The 15,046-nt window shown below is 38.5% G+C and overlaps 1 pseudogene; it reads left to right on the top strand.

The window, feature by feature from the left end:
* Positions 1 to 625: 625 nt before the first annotated feature.
* On the top strand, positions 626 to 9,430 carry LOC136172544 (uncharacterized; annotated as a pseudogene).
* Positions 9,431 to 15,046: the final 5,616 nt, after the last annotated feature.

The following is a 15,046-nucleotide window of genomic DNA, read 5'->3' as shown; positions in this document are numbered from 1 at the left end:
TAAAGAGACCATAGCAAAAATCAACAAAGCTAAAAGCTGGTGTTTTGAAAAAATAAACAAAATTGACAAACCATTAGCAAGACTCATTAAGAAACAAACTGAGAAGAACCAAATTAACAAAATTAGAAATGAAAAGGGTGAGATCACAACAGACAACACTGAAATCCAAAGGATCATAAGAGACTACTACCAGCAGCTCTATGCCAATAAAATGGACAACTTGGATGAAATGGACAAATTCTTAGAAAAGTATAACTTTCCAAAACTGAACCAGGAAGAAATATAAGATCTTAACAGAACCATCACAAGCAAGGAAATTGAAACTGTAATCAAAAATCTTCCAGGAAACAAAAGCCCAGACCAGATGACTTCACAGCTGAATTCTACCAAAAATTTAGAGAAGAGCTAACACCTATCTTACTCAAACTCTTCCAGAAAATTGCATAAGAAGGTAAACTTCCAAACTCATTCTATGAGGCCACCATCACCCTAATTCCAAAACCAGACAAAGATGCCACAAAAAAAGAAAACTACAGGCCAATATCACTGATGAACATAGATGCAAAAATCCTTAACAAAATTCTAGCAAACAGAATCCAACAGCATATTAAAAAAATCATACACCATGACCAAGTGGGCTTTATCCCAGGAATGCAAGGATTCTTTAATATCTGCAAGTCAATTAATGTAATGCACCACATTAACAAATTGAAAGATAAAAACCATATGATTGTCTCAATAGATGCAGAGAAAGCCTTTGAGAAAATTCAACACTCATTTATGATTAAAACTCTCCAGAAAGCAGGAGTAGAGGGAACATACCTCAACATAATAAAAGCTATATATGACAAACCCACAGAAAGCATCACCCTCAATGGTGAAAAATTGAAAGCATTTCCCTTGAAATCAGGAACAAGACAAGGGTGCCCACTCTCACCACTACTATTCAACATAGTTTTGGAAGTGTTGGCCACAGCGATCAGAGCAGAAAAAGAACTAAAAGGAATCCAGATAGGAAAAGAAGAAGTGAAACTCTCGCTGTTTGCAGATGACATGATCCTCTATATAGAAAGCCCTAAAGACTCTTCCAGAAAATTACTAGAGCTAATCAATGAATATAGTAAAGTTGCAGGTTACAAAATTAACACACAGAAATCCCTTGCATTCCTATGTACTAACAATGAAAAAACAGAAAGAGAAATTAAGGAAACAATACCATTCACCATTGCAACAAAAAGAATAAAGTACTTAGGAGTATATCTACCTAAAGAAACAAAAGACCTATACATAGAAAACTATAAAACACTGATGAAAGAAATCAAAGAGGTCACAAACAGATGGAGAAACATACCGTGTTCATGGATTGGAAGAATCAATATTGTCAAAATGGCTATTCTACCCAAAGCAATCTATAGATTCAATGCAATCCCTATCAAGCTACCAACGGTATTTTTCACAGAACTAGAACAAATAATTTCACAATTTGTATGGAAATACAAAAAACCTCGAAAAGCCAAAGTAATCTTGAGAAAGAAGAATGGAACTGGAGGAATCAACCTGCCTGACTTCAGACTCTACTACAAAGCCACAGTCATCAAGACAGTATGGTACTGGCACAAAGACAGAAATATAGATCAATGGAACAGAATAGAAATCCCAGAGATAAATCCACGAACCTATGGACACCTTATCTTTGACAAAGGAGGCAAGGATATACAATGGAAAAAAGGCAACCTCTTTAACAAGTGGTGCTGGGAAAACTGGTTAACCACTTGCGAAAGAATGAAACTAGAACACTTTCTAACACCATACACAAAAATAAACTCAAAATGGATTAAAGATCTAAATGTAAGACCAGAAACTATAAAACTCCTAGAGGAGAACATAGGCAAAACACTCTCCGACATAAATCTCAGCGGGGTCCTCTATGACCCACCTCCCAGAATATTGGAAATAAAAGCAAAACTAAACAAATGGGACCTAATGAAACTTAAAAGCTTCTGCACTACAAAGGAAACTATAAGTAAGGTGAAAAGACAGCCCTCAGATTGGGAGAAAATAATAGCAAATGCAGAAACAGACAAAGGATTAATCTCAACAATATACAAGCAACTCCTGCACCTCAATTCCAGAAAAATAAATGACCCAATCAAAAAATGGGCCAAAGAACTGAACAGACATTTCTCCGAAGAAGACATACAGATGGCTAACAAACACATGAAAAGATGCTCAACATCACTCATTATTAGAGAAATGCAAATCAAAACCACAATGAGGTACCATTACACACCAGTCAGAATGGCTGCTATCCAAAAGTCTACAAGCAATAAATGCTGGAGAGGTGTGGAGAAAAGGGAACCCTCTTACACTGTTGGTGGGAATGCAAACTAGTACAGCCACTATGGAAAACAGTGTGGAGATTTCTTTAAAAACTGGAAATAGAACTGCCATATGACCCAGCAATCCCACTTCTGGGCATACACACCGAGGAAACCAGATCTGAAAGAGACACGTGCACCCCAATGTTCATCGCAGCACTGTTTATAATAGCCAGGACATGGAAGCAGCCTAGATGCCCACCAGCAGATGAATGGATAAGGAAGCTGTGGTACATATACACCATGGAATATTACTCAGCCATTAAAAAGAATTCATTTGAATCAGTTCTAATGAGATGGATGAAACTGGAGCCCATTATACAGAGTGAAGTAAGCCAGAAAAATAAAGAACATTACAGCATACTAACACATATATATGGAATTTAGAAAGATGGTAATGATAACCCTATATGCAAAACAGAAAAAGTGACACAACAGTACAGAACAGACTTTTGAACTCTATGGGAGAAGGTGAGGGTGGGATGTTTCAGAAGAACAGCATGTATATTATCTATTGTGAAACAGATCACTAGCCCACGTGAGATGCATGAGACGAGTGCTCGCGCCTGGTCCACTTGGAGGACACAGAGGAGTCGGGTGAAGAGGGAGGTGGGAGAGGGGATCGGGATGGGGAATACATATAACTCTATGGCTGATTCGTGTCAATGTATGTCAAAACCCACTGAAATGTTGTGAAGTAATTGGCCTCCAACTAATAAAATAAAATTTAAAAAAAAAAAAATAAATAAATAAAAACTTTAAACTTAAAAAAAAAAAAAAAAAAGAAGTATATTCTCCTCTGGTTGGGTGGAGTGTTCTATAGCTGATAATTAAATCCTACTGGTTAATGGTGTTATTGAGTTCTATATATCTGCTGATTTTCTGGCAAGTTATTCTACCGGTTGTTGAGAGAGGAATATTGAAGTATTGAACTATATTTCTAGATTTGTCTCTTTTCTTTTTAGTTTTAATTTTTGTTCCACTTATTTTTCAGCTCTGTTAGTTGGTACATATACATTTAGGATTACTATTTCTTCTCAGTAAATTATCCTCTTCATCAGTCGATAATGTTTCTGTCTCTGGTTATTTTCTTTGTTCAGGAGTCTGTCTACTTTATCTGATGTTAATATAGCCATTACACTTTCCTTTGATTAATGTTTGCATAATACATTTTTTTCCATCCTTTCCATGTCTTATTTGAAATGAATTTCTCCAGGCAGTCATAGTTGGGTCGTGTTTCTTAACCCACTTTTTGTCTGAGCTGTTTTGTCACTGGTGTGTTCAGACCAACTTCTGTGTCTTAGTTTCTGTGTGTAGATCACTTGTTTTTAATGTCTTGATATTTTAGGGCTTAGACTTCCATTTTATTTGATTTTTTTTTCTGCACTTTTTTTTTGTCCCCTATGTTTTTCCTTCTAACCTCCTGTGAGTTATTCAACATTTTCTAGGATTACACTTCATTTTTCTGCAGTGTTTAGTGGGTGTATGTGTGTGTGTGTGTGTTAGTTGCTCAGTTGTGTCTGACTCTTTGCGACCTCATGGACTGTAGTCTACCGGAATTCTCTAAACAAGAATACTGGAGTGCATAGCCATTCTCTTCTCCAGGGAATCGTGTCAACCCAGGGACTGAACCCGAGTCTCCCGCATTGTAGGAAGATTCTTTTATGGTCTGAGTGACAAGAGAAGCTCCTGTAGCATGTCAGTCAGTTCAGTTCAGTTGCTCAGTCATGTCCGACTCTTTGCGACCCAATGAATCACAGGACACCAGGTCTCCCCGTCCATCACCAACTCCTGGAGTTTACTCAAACTCATGTCCATTGAGTTGGTGATACCATCCAGCCATCTCATCCTCTGTCGTCCCCTTCTCTTCCTGCCCCCAATCCCTCCCAGCATCAGGGTCTCTTCCAATGAGTCAACTCTTAACACGAGGTGGCCAAAGGATTGGAGTTTCAGCTTCAGCATCAGTCCTTCCAATGAACACCCAGGACTGATTTCCATTAGGATGAACTGGTTGGATCCAAGTCCATCCTTGCAGTCCAAAACACTCTCAAGAGTCTTCTCCAACACCACAGTTCAAAAGCATCAATTCTTTGGTGCTCAGCTTTCTTCACAGTCTAACTCACACATCCATACATGACCACTGGAAAAACCATAGCCTTGACTAGACGAACCTTTGTTGGCAAAGTAATGTCTCTGCTTTTTAATATATCTAGGTTGGTCATAACTTTCCTTCCAAGGAGTAAGCATCTTTTAATTTCATGGCTGCCTATAGCATTTAGATGTGTCTTATTGTATAGCTGTTTTTATATGGTTGCTCCAGTTATTGCAGTTACATAACACAGTGTATTGGTAATATTATTTTACCTATTTGAATGTAATGTATAAGTATTGCCTCCCTTTACACTTATTTATTCTCCCCATTCATAAAATAATTTTCTTTAGTATTTCCTCCATGTGTGTCTAGAGCCTCATTAGACAGTGTTATAATTTTTCCCACATATATAATTGTATTATTATATATATGTTATTATATAACACATTTAATATGCTATAAAATATTTCCACCAAATATAATTTAGGAAATTCAAGAGGAAAAGTCTATTGTATTTATCCATATTTTTGCTTATTGTATTTTTTATTCCCTCTTGTTGTTTCAAGACTCCTTCCTTTATAATTTTACTTCTGTTTATAGAGCTTCCTTTAGACATAATTTTAGGATAGGTCTTCTGGTGACCACTTTTCTTCATTTTCCTTCAACTGAGAATGTCTGAATTTCACCTTTTTTAGTGAAGGCCTCTGGATTAATGGCTCTTCTCTTTATGCAGTTGAAATATATTGGATTATTTCCTTCTCACTCAGTTAAATCTGGAAACAAAAAATTGTAACACTGTGATTTTATGTTTCATTCTAAAAATTATTTTGTATCCAACACTTAAAAGTTGAAGGATAGCTGACTGATAATGTTATGCTAATTTCTTCTGTAGAGCAAAGTGACTCAGTTATACATATATAGACTTTTTTTTTCTTTTCTTTTCCATTATTATTTACCCCTGGATATTGAATATAGTTCCCTGTGCTATACAGTAACACAGGAAATTTTTAACTCAAAATTCTGTTTTTTTTTTAAATGCCAAATAGTTCAAGGCTGACAACATATGAATCCTCTTCTGTACATAATCATAATGCTTTGAAATTCAACCACAGAAGGGCAGTAAAAAGGTGGGGCATGTTAATGAAAAGTGAACTTCTCTGTAGTTCTCTATTTGGCTTCTGGAGGGCCCTGCTGCCTAAATTGGAAATTGCTTTTCTGTGAAGGATCAAAAGAACCTCACAAAACCCTAGGGTTTAAAGAGATATTCTGACCATTTTTTACACAGTGAGATGTAAAGCATCTCAGACACCAGAGACAGGCATTTTGTTAAGACAGCTTCTCTTCCTAACAACCTCCGTACAATCTCCATCAGAAGAAATATATATCCTTTGTCATTCTTAACTTCAGAGAAACCTGGGTTCAAGTCAGCCAGTCTTCAAACTTGTTTGTGGGGAACCTGTTAGAAAGGAGCTCACTGCCTCTTCCCTGCTCCACTATTACCTTGGTGTTCACCTTGATGCTTGAGATGCTCCTGTTTCTGAGTGAGCATTACTCAGTTTTACTCCTTTGCCCACACATGGAATATTGCTGCATGTTGAATAGAGACTTTTGTTTTAGTTGAGTTCACTGATTCAGCACTGATGTCTCAGCAGGAGCTGGAGCCCAGTCAGTGACCCAGCCTGATGATCACATCACTGTCTCTGAAGGAGCCCGTCTGGAGCTGAAGTGCAACTACTCATCTTCTCTTTCACCATACCTCCTCTGGTACGTGCAGTACCCGGACCAAGGACTCCAGCTTCTTCTGAAGTACGTGTCTGGAGACAATCTTGTTTCAGGCACCAAAGGTTTTGAGACTGAACTTAGGAGGAGTGAGAAGTCCTTCCACCTGAGGACAATACCAGCTCATTGGAAAGACTCGGCCAAGTCCTTCTGTGCTCTGAGTGACACAGTGCCTGGGGCTGCAGGAGGAGCTGAACACAAACCTCCTGGACCCTGTAGCTCAGTCTTTGTTATATTAGGAGGTTGGCATGTTCTGTGAAGGCAAACAGCACAGATAATACAGAATCCTGAAAGTGTTTGGTTCCCATGGGCTTCTTAGATTTTTCTCTTCTTCATTTTTTCTTGTCTTTTCCATTATTTTTTCTTTATCATTTTTCAAAGGAAAGACTTCTGTTTTCTGAAATTTGGCATTTTTCTCCTCTAGAATCAGAATTTTAGGTAAAATGAGGTCATAGAATTTTCAACAAGCTGGAGAAAGCTACTTACTGCTGGGTCATTTGCAATAGTGATGGGCTGAGATATAATAGCTTGAGATTGGACATGTGAGTTGATATTACACAAGTCAGAGAACTTGCTTTACAATATTAATCTCATCTCTCAAGCAAACAAAAAACTTAAGACAATGCCTTATTTCTAAGTGCATTATCTCCAGACTATTTTGCTAGTATCCTAAGAAGCTTCTTTCCTTAAAGGATTTCAACTCTTTGACTAAAGCATTTGGGACTGGTTGAGCTAATTACTGTTGGCACTTAAGGATGTATATGGGTGACCTTTACAAACACAATATAGTGTGAAGCAAAAAAAGTTCTCCTTTATTCATCAGTCTCCATTAATAGGCTTCCCAGGTGGTGCAGTGGTAAAGAATCTGCCTGCTAATGCAGGAGACAAAAGGGCATCCGCCCTCATGAGCAGGAAGATGAGGAGTGCAGTGAAGAGGTGGTTAACTCATTCATATGGGGCAGTTCTTCTGGGTCTGTGTTTATCTTTGGCCAGATATCTCTCTCCTTTCCCCACAGCAGACCTGGTTTAGGACACTCCTGAAAGATGCATGTGCATCATTTTGCCAAGATGGATTCCAGCACAGAGCTTTGTGGGATGCTTGGCATCATGTTATGAGGCGGTGTCACCTCCTTTTTGAGCTCTAAGCAGTCTTTCTGTGCCTGCGCAGTTTTCCTTGCCCTCTTGACCTCAGAAGTGGTCACTTTTTTACTATAGCAGAACTCAGCTCCTGCCGTTAATTATCTTGGTTACTGAGACTAATTAGCATGACAGGCTAATGAATCTGAGAGATGAGGTGTGGGGGCAAGGAGTTTATTCGGAAAGCTGGCTGACCAAGAAGATGGCAGGCTAATGTCTCAAAATAGCCATCTTGTCTGGGTCTGGATGCCAGGTTCTTTTACAGAACAGGGTAGGGGAAGGTGAGGAAACAAATTAAAAAGGCAAAATTAATCTTGTAAACATCTCCTAGAATGGCAAGCCTCAGGCTGGGGATGTATTAATTTCTCCTTTCCTACCATCCACAAGTGGACAGGTCCTGAACAAAAGCCCTTTAGCAGTCAGGCAGAGGGGCTGATTCTCTGAGGCAGCCCATTATGTATGATTATAATAACAAAAGCAATGAAAAGCAAGTCAAAGGAACAGTTTCAACAGGTAGAATTGGTTCTTCCCTCAGTATTTGGAATGTGTAGAGAAAACAAAGCTTGGATTTTACTCTGCTTGACAAATAGCAGCTGTCTAGCCCAGGGGCCCATCTACCTCCTACCTCCAAAATTCATTCTGAGTTTTCATGTGCTCAGTCACTCAGTCGAGTCTTACTCTTTGCCATCCCATAGACTATAGCCGACCAGGCTCCCCTGGCCATAGGATTTTCCAAGCAAGAATACTGGAGCTGATTGCCACTTCCTTCTCCAGGGGAACTTCTGGGCCCAGAGATTGAACCCCCATCTCCTTCATCCCCTGCATTGGCAAGTATATTCTTTACTGCTCCATCCCCTGGAAAACTCTCAAATGGGGGTTAGTAATAATAGAGGAGAATAATTTTGTGTGAAGAAAAGCTAAATCATTATCAGCATATAAGAAGCATGCTTTTTGATGAATATTCCTTTCAATTAATAGCTCTGTCTTATTCCCTGATTCAAGCACTAGACGTTTATGGCCATAATGCAAAATATCTATATTTACATTGATTGTTATTATCTATATCTATGTCATTATCTTTTTCCATAGCTCTCAGGAAAGTCCCCTGGGTCAAAAAGGGAGTCATAAATAGAAGGTAAGATGGAAAATTTTGAAGTATAGATACTAGCTTTTTCTGATTCTTTTCCACATTTATTGCCTAAGATTTATTTATTAATATATATCAGTAGAAAATAGGAACTTCCATTTCACAAGTTCAAAATTATGTATAAGACATTGAATGTCACCTTTTTCCTCCACTCTCACCCTTCTTAACCTGTTCAGTTGAGACCAGAGGGTGGGGCTTCCTGTCACAGAGTGTCCGCTGAGCAGGGTTTGTTGGCTTAGCTGATTGGTTGCAGGAGCTGAAACATCCAGACAAGTCATGACACTCACCACCCAGGGTTTGCTATGTATCTTGTGAATGTTTTCCAGCAACAAGGCAAAGCGTCATGAAAAGGCTAGTGGACACTGTACTGGGGCTTTTGTTTGCCCAGGTTTGCTGTGAGTTGGGGTTGCCCCACAGGGGAATCTGAAGGAATGAGCAGCTTCTCTTTTGTTGAAGGAGGAAGAGGAGCTGACAAGTCCTGCAGAGTTTCTATCCTTATCATTTATAGGGTTGGGGGTATACTTTCTGGGTTTTGCAGGAGCTCTGTGACCCTCTCCTGTGACTGTTTCTCTTTCCTCATCAGGTGTGCGAGGAATGGATGTGGCGCAGAATCCCCCAGCCCTGAGTCTCCAGGAGGGAGCCAGCTCTACTCTGTGGTGTAATTTCTCCACTTTCCCAGACAGTGTGCAGTGGTATCTTCAGAACCCCAGGGGCCACCTCACCCACCTGTTTTCCGTTCCTTCAGGGACAAGGCAGGATGGAAGATTAAATGCCACCACAGTCCCCAAAGAACGCCACAGCTCTCTGCACATTTCCTCTTTGCGGACCACAGACTCGGGCACTTACTTCTGTGCTGCACAGCACGGTGCTCCCCAGGCACCTGCAGCCTCTACATGAACCCTCCTGGGGCTCAGCCCCTCCTCCAGCCTCAGTCACACTGTGGGCCCTAAAGGGCATTTGCAGTGCTTCATGTTACTCACCTGCATCAGGACAGTTTTAACCACAGACACTGTTTGGACTACAGATTACGGACTTTGGTCTTTATCTTTCCTTCTCAACATGTATCTCCTTCTGGACTAGAAACTTCGAACTGGGAACAAGCAGAGTAGTTGATACGAGGACACAATTAAAATAAATATTTAACCACAGTTTCCCAGGTTGCTCAGTGATAAAGAATTTGTTTACCAATGCAGGAAATGCAGGAGACATGGGTTCAATCCCTGGGTGGGGCAGATCCTCTGGAGGAGGAAATGGTAACCCATTCCAGTATTCTTGGGAAATACTGAGAGATCTCATGGACAGAGGAGCCTGGCAGGCTAACAGTCCATGGGGTCTCAAAGAGTTGGACATGACTGAGTGACAGAGCAGGCATGCTGAACTCAAAAATGTTAAAAAGTGAAAGGAATTAAATGAAATCACTCCAATAAAGATATTATGCAGCTTAGTCGCCTTCTCCAGAATGTTCAAGTCTGCCTCACCATGAAGTGTTCCAACAGACAACTGCAAATATTTACATGCCATCCTACTACTGTGGAAAGCAAACAAAAAATGTTTGCTCAATATTTAATATGAACTTGATAAGATAAAACAAATGAATTCTCTTATAGTTCTGGGTTGAAGAAATATGAAATCAATTTTGCTTGGCTGGCTGGTAGGTTTCCTCTAGAGGCTTTAAGGAAAAATCCATTTCCTTGCATTTTTCTAGCTTCTGGAGGTCACTTGGAATCCTTGGGTCATAGCCCTTCCTTGAATCGCTGTAATCTCTTCTACCACCTCAGCTCCTTTCTCTTCTGGAGTCAAATACTCTTCTGCTTCTAAGGTGTAGGAAATTAGTAAATAAACAGAAACTCATTTAAATAGAGTTGGGAGACAGGGGGAACTCTCATACCCTGTGAAGATAACAGGATTAAAGGGCAGAAGAAAGATGCCACCTCTTTTCCAGGCAAACACTGGGCCAGTGAAAAGCCCTGGACTCTGTTTACTTTGTGTGTGTGTGCGTGTGTGTGTGTGTGTGTTTGTGTTTGTGTGTGAGTGTGTGTGTGTTTATGTTTGTGTGTGTGAGTGTATGTGTGTTTGTGTTTGTATGTGTGTTTGTGTTTGTGTGTGTGTGTGTGTGTGAGTGTGTGTGTGTGAGTGTGTGTGTGTGTAGGGGCTTCTCTTGTTGAGGAGCACTGTCTCTAGAGAGCGTGGGCTCCGTAGTTGCAGCACATGGGCTCTCCAGTTATGGCACATGAGCTTAGTTGCCTGGTGGCATGTGGGATTTTAGGTCCCTACCAGGGATTGAACCACATCCCCTGCATTGAAAGGCAGATTCTTAAGCAGTGGACCACCAGGGACATCACAATGTAAACAAATGTAAACGTCTGTTTACAGTAGCCCTCCCAACTTCCTTTTCTTCTCTATAAGATCGTTCTTCTCTTGTCCTGTGGGGACTTGCATGAGGCTTGCCGTGGTTGCAGACCCCAAGTTGCAATCCTTTGCTGATCCCAGCTAAACTCATCTTTATAGAGAAATACCTGATAGTCTTTTTTTTTCATCAGCAAAGAATGCATGGTTATGTATAGGACCTACCCAGATAATCCAGAATAATTTGTATTGAGAGAGTCAATTCCTAGGCAGCTTGATAAGAAGTCCAAGAGTCCCCAAGGAGAGAGGTGTCTGGAATTCTCAAGGAGGAAGACAGGACAAACTTTTTCCCCTCTACATTCCTTAGGATTGTATAACAATAATGTGTCCTGCTTGAGGACAGTCTCTGGAAAAAATCTTCTGGCTGATCCTGTTATCTTAAAGTGTAAATTATGGGAGTAGGTCCAGTGAGGTCTTTACAGCCTCCAGACATTCTTTTGATTCACTGTAATAACTAGAGAGTATATAACTCCATGGCTAACACTAGCAAGGGTGTACTCTTTCTGCCTCCTTCTGATGCCTATGTCAGAAGCTTTCTCTATCTCCTTTATACTTTAATAAAACTTTATTACACAAAAGCTCCAAGCAATCAAGCCTCGTCTCTGGCCCCAGATTGAATACTTCTCCTTCGGAGGCCAAGAATCCTGGCGTCTTTGCGTGGTTCGGCAACAACTTTTCAGTATCAAGATCCTTCAACTAATCCTACTCCCAAAGTCTACTTTGCCACATTTTTATCTACTTAAAACTTTTAAAATTGAAACATAGTTGACTTACAATACTATATTAGTTTCAGATGTACAGGATAGTCATTTGATATTTTTGATAAATTACATACCATATGAAATTATTATAAAATATTGGTCATATTTCCTTTGGTGTACATTACAAACTTATGATTTATTTTATAACAGAGTGTGCACCGCTTAATTCCTTTCACCTATTTCACTCCTATGCTCACTCCTCTCCCATCCAGTGACCACTAGTTGCTTCATTATGTCTGTCAGTCTGTTTCTGTTTTGTTAAATTTGTTTTTCTGATTCCGCATATATGTATTAAAACATGCAGTTTATTTGTCTCACTCTGACTTATTTCAATAAGTATAATACCCTCTGGGTCTATCCGTGTTGTCCCAAATGGCAAGATTTTACTTTTTTATGGTAATATTTCACTATTTATATCTATATTGATCTATCTATCTATCTATCATCTAGATCTTCTTTATCCATTCATCTATGATATGAATGAACACTGAGATGTCTTCCATATCTTGACTATTGTAAATAATGTTTCCGTGAACATTGGGGTGCCTATATATTTTTGAACTAGCTCTTTTGTTTTCTTTGGACAAATACCCAGGAGTGGAAGTTCTGTATCTTGTAGTAGTTCTATTTTTTTTTTAATTGTCAGTCAATTTGCTGTTATCTTTCCCACCACAACCACTAAAACCAGATAGGATCCTATTCGCTATCTCTTTCCCCCCGAAGGTGCTACCTCCTTTCTAAGCAATTGAGGAAGGATAAGACTTCAGGTTGCAGACATCATTTCATTTTTAATCTGGGGAGGGCAGAGCAGGGAGAATCTCCATACTGTTTTCCACAGAGGCTGCACCAATTTATATTACTACCAACAGTGCACAAAGATTCCCTGTTCTCCACATCCTCACCAACCCTTGCTATTTCTTGCCTTTTTGATGACAGCCCTAGTAAGGTGATTTGCTCATTTGTTGTTCTCATTTGCATTTTACTGATGACTAAAGCTATTGAGCATTTTTCATGTGCCTGTTGGCCATCTGTATGCCTCTTTTGGTAAAATGCCTATACAGGTCCTCTGCCTAATTTAAAATAAGATCATGTTTTTGATATTAAATGTATAAGTTCTTTATATATTTTGGATATTAAATCCTTGTTGACATGTTGTTTGCAAATATCTTTTCCTTTTCTTTGTGTTAATAGTTTTCGTCTCTGTGCAAGAGTTTAGTTTGATTAGAAAAAAATATTATAAAGATGAATGTCACAGAGCATACTGTCTATATTTTCTTTTAGGGGTTTTATGATTTCAGCTCTTACATTTTAGTCTTTAAAACATTTTGAGTTATATTTATTCATGCTGTGAGAAAAATTTCTAGTTTCATTCTTTTACATGTAGCTGTTCAGTTTGCTCAAAAACTACTTATTGAAGAATCTGTCTTTCCCCCCACTGTATATTCTTGCCTCTTTTGTCATAGATTGATTGATCATAGGTGCATGGGTTTATTTTGGTTCTATTTTGTCCCATTTATTTATGTCTGTTTTTGTGCCAGTACCATACAGTTTTGGATTACTATGACTGTGTAGCATATTTTCATATCAGAGAGTGTATTTTCAACTTTGCTCTTTTTTCTCAAAATTGCTTCAGCTGTTGAGGTCTTCTGTGGTTCCATACAAATTTTAAGATTATTTTTTCTAGTTCTGTGAAAAATGCCATGGGTAATTTGATGAGGATTGCATTGAATCTGTAGATTGCTTTGGGTGTATAGATATTTTAGCAATATTAACTTTTCCAGTCCTTGGAGATGAGATATCTTTCTATTTATTTTTATTGTCTTAAATTATTTTCATCAATTCTCAAAATAATTCTCAAAATACAGATCTTTCAATTCCTTTGTTGAAATTATTGCTAATTATTTTATTCTCTTAGATTCAACTGTAAATTGGATGTTCTATTAAAATTTTTTCATATAATTCATTATTAGCATATAGAAATGCAAAAGATTTCTATATGTTAATTTTGTACCCTGCACCTTTACCGAGCTTTAGTTTCATTTATTTATCCTAGTGGCTTTTTGATGGTACTTTACAATTTTCTATACACAACATCATGTCATTTGCAAATAGTGGCAGTTTCTTTCTTCAAATTTGGATGCCTTCTCTTTCTTTTTCATATCTGATTGCTATGGCTAGCACTTCCAGTACTATGTTAAATAGAAGTGGTGAGATTTGCAGACTCGTCTTGTTTAAGGTCTTAGAGAAAAAGCTTTTATTTTTTTAAAACAACTGATTGTGATGTTAGCTGTTGGTTGTCATAAATAACCTTCATTATTTTGAGGTACATTTTCCCCATATCAAGTTTATTGAGAGCTTTTATCAAGAGCAGATATTGAATTTTGTCAAATGATTTTTCTGCATCTACTAAATAATTATGTGGCTTTTATCTTTCATTCTGTTGTTGTGGTATATCACATTGATTGATCTGAGGATACTGAATCATCCTTGCATACCTGGAATAAATCCTAGATGATCATGATGTATGATTACAAAGGATTTTTTAGAATAGTTCTAGTTCACTTGCTTATTGTTTCATTCTGTTGGGGTCTTAAATATTTCTGTACAGTTACTGTCTCAATAATAGATTCAATAAATAATGCAAAGACAAAAACAAGCTAAACTCATGTCATCAGTGTTCAAACAAACAAACAAAAAAAGACAGCAGTATTAAGTGTGGATAATATATATATTATCCACAATATATAACACAATTTTCTGATTTAGAATCTATTTAAAGACATGGTCTCTTCAGTATAAAGGGCTCTTCTTGATTTGCTGTTGACATTATGGGAAGAAAGACAGCTCCATGGATAAGGAAGCTGTGGTACATAGACACCATGGGATATTACTCAGCCGTTAAAAAGAATTCATTTGAATCAGTTCTAATGAGATGGATGAAACTGGAGCCCATTATACAGAGTGAAGTAAGCCAGAAAGATAAAGAACATTACAGCATACTACCACATATATATGGAATTTAGAAAGATGGTAACGATAACCCTATATGCAAAACAGAAAAAGAGACACAGAAGTACAGAACAAACTTTTGAACTCTATGGGAGAAGGTGAGGGTGGGATGTTTTGAAAGAACAGCACGTATATTATCTATGGTGAAACAGATCACCAGCCCAGGTGGGATGCATGAGACAAGTACTCGGGCCTGGTGCACTGGAAAGACCCAGAGGAATCGGGTGGAGAGGGAGGTGGGAGGGGGGATTGGGATGGGGAATACGTCTAACTCTATGGCTGATTCATATCAATGTATGACAAAACCCACTGAAATGTCGTGAAGTAATTAGCCTGC

This window comes from Muntiacus reevesi, chromosome 7, assembly GCF_963930625.1.
Source record: "Muntiacus reevesi chromosome 7, mMunRee1.1, whole genome shotgun sequence".
NCBI lineage: Eukaryota > Metazoa > Chordata > Mammalia > Artiodactyla > Cervidae > Muntiacus > Muntiacus reevesi.
This window is presented reverse-complemented; position numbering and strand designations above follow the sequence as displayed.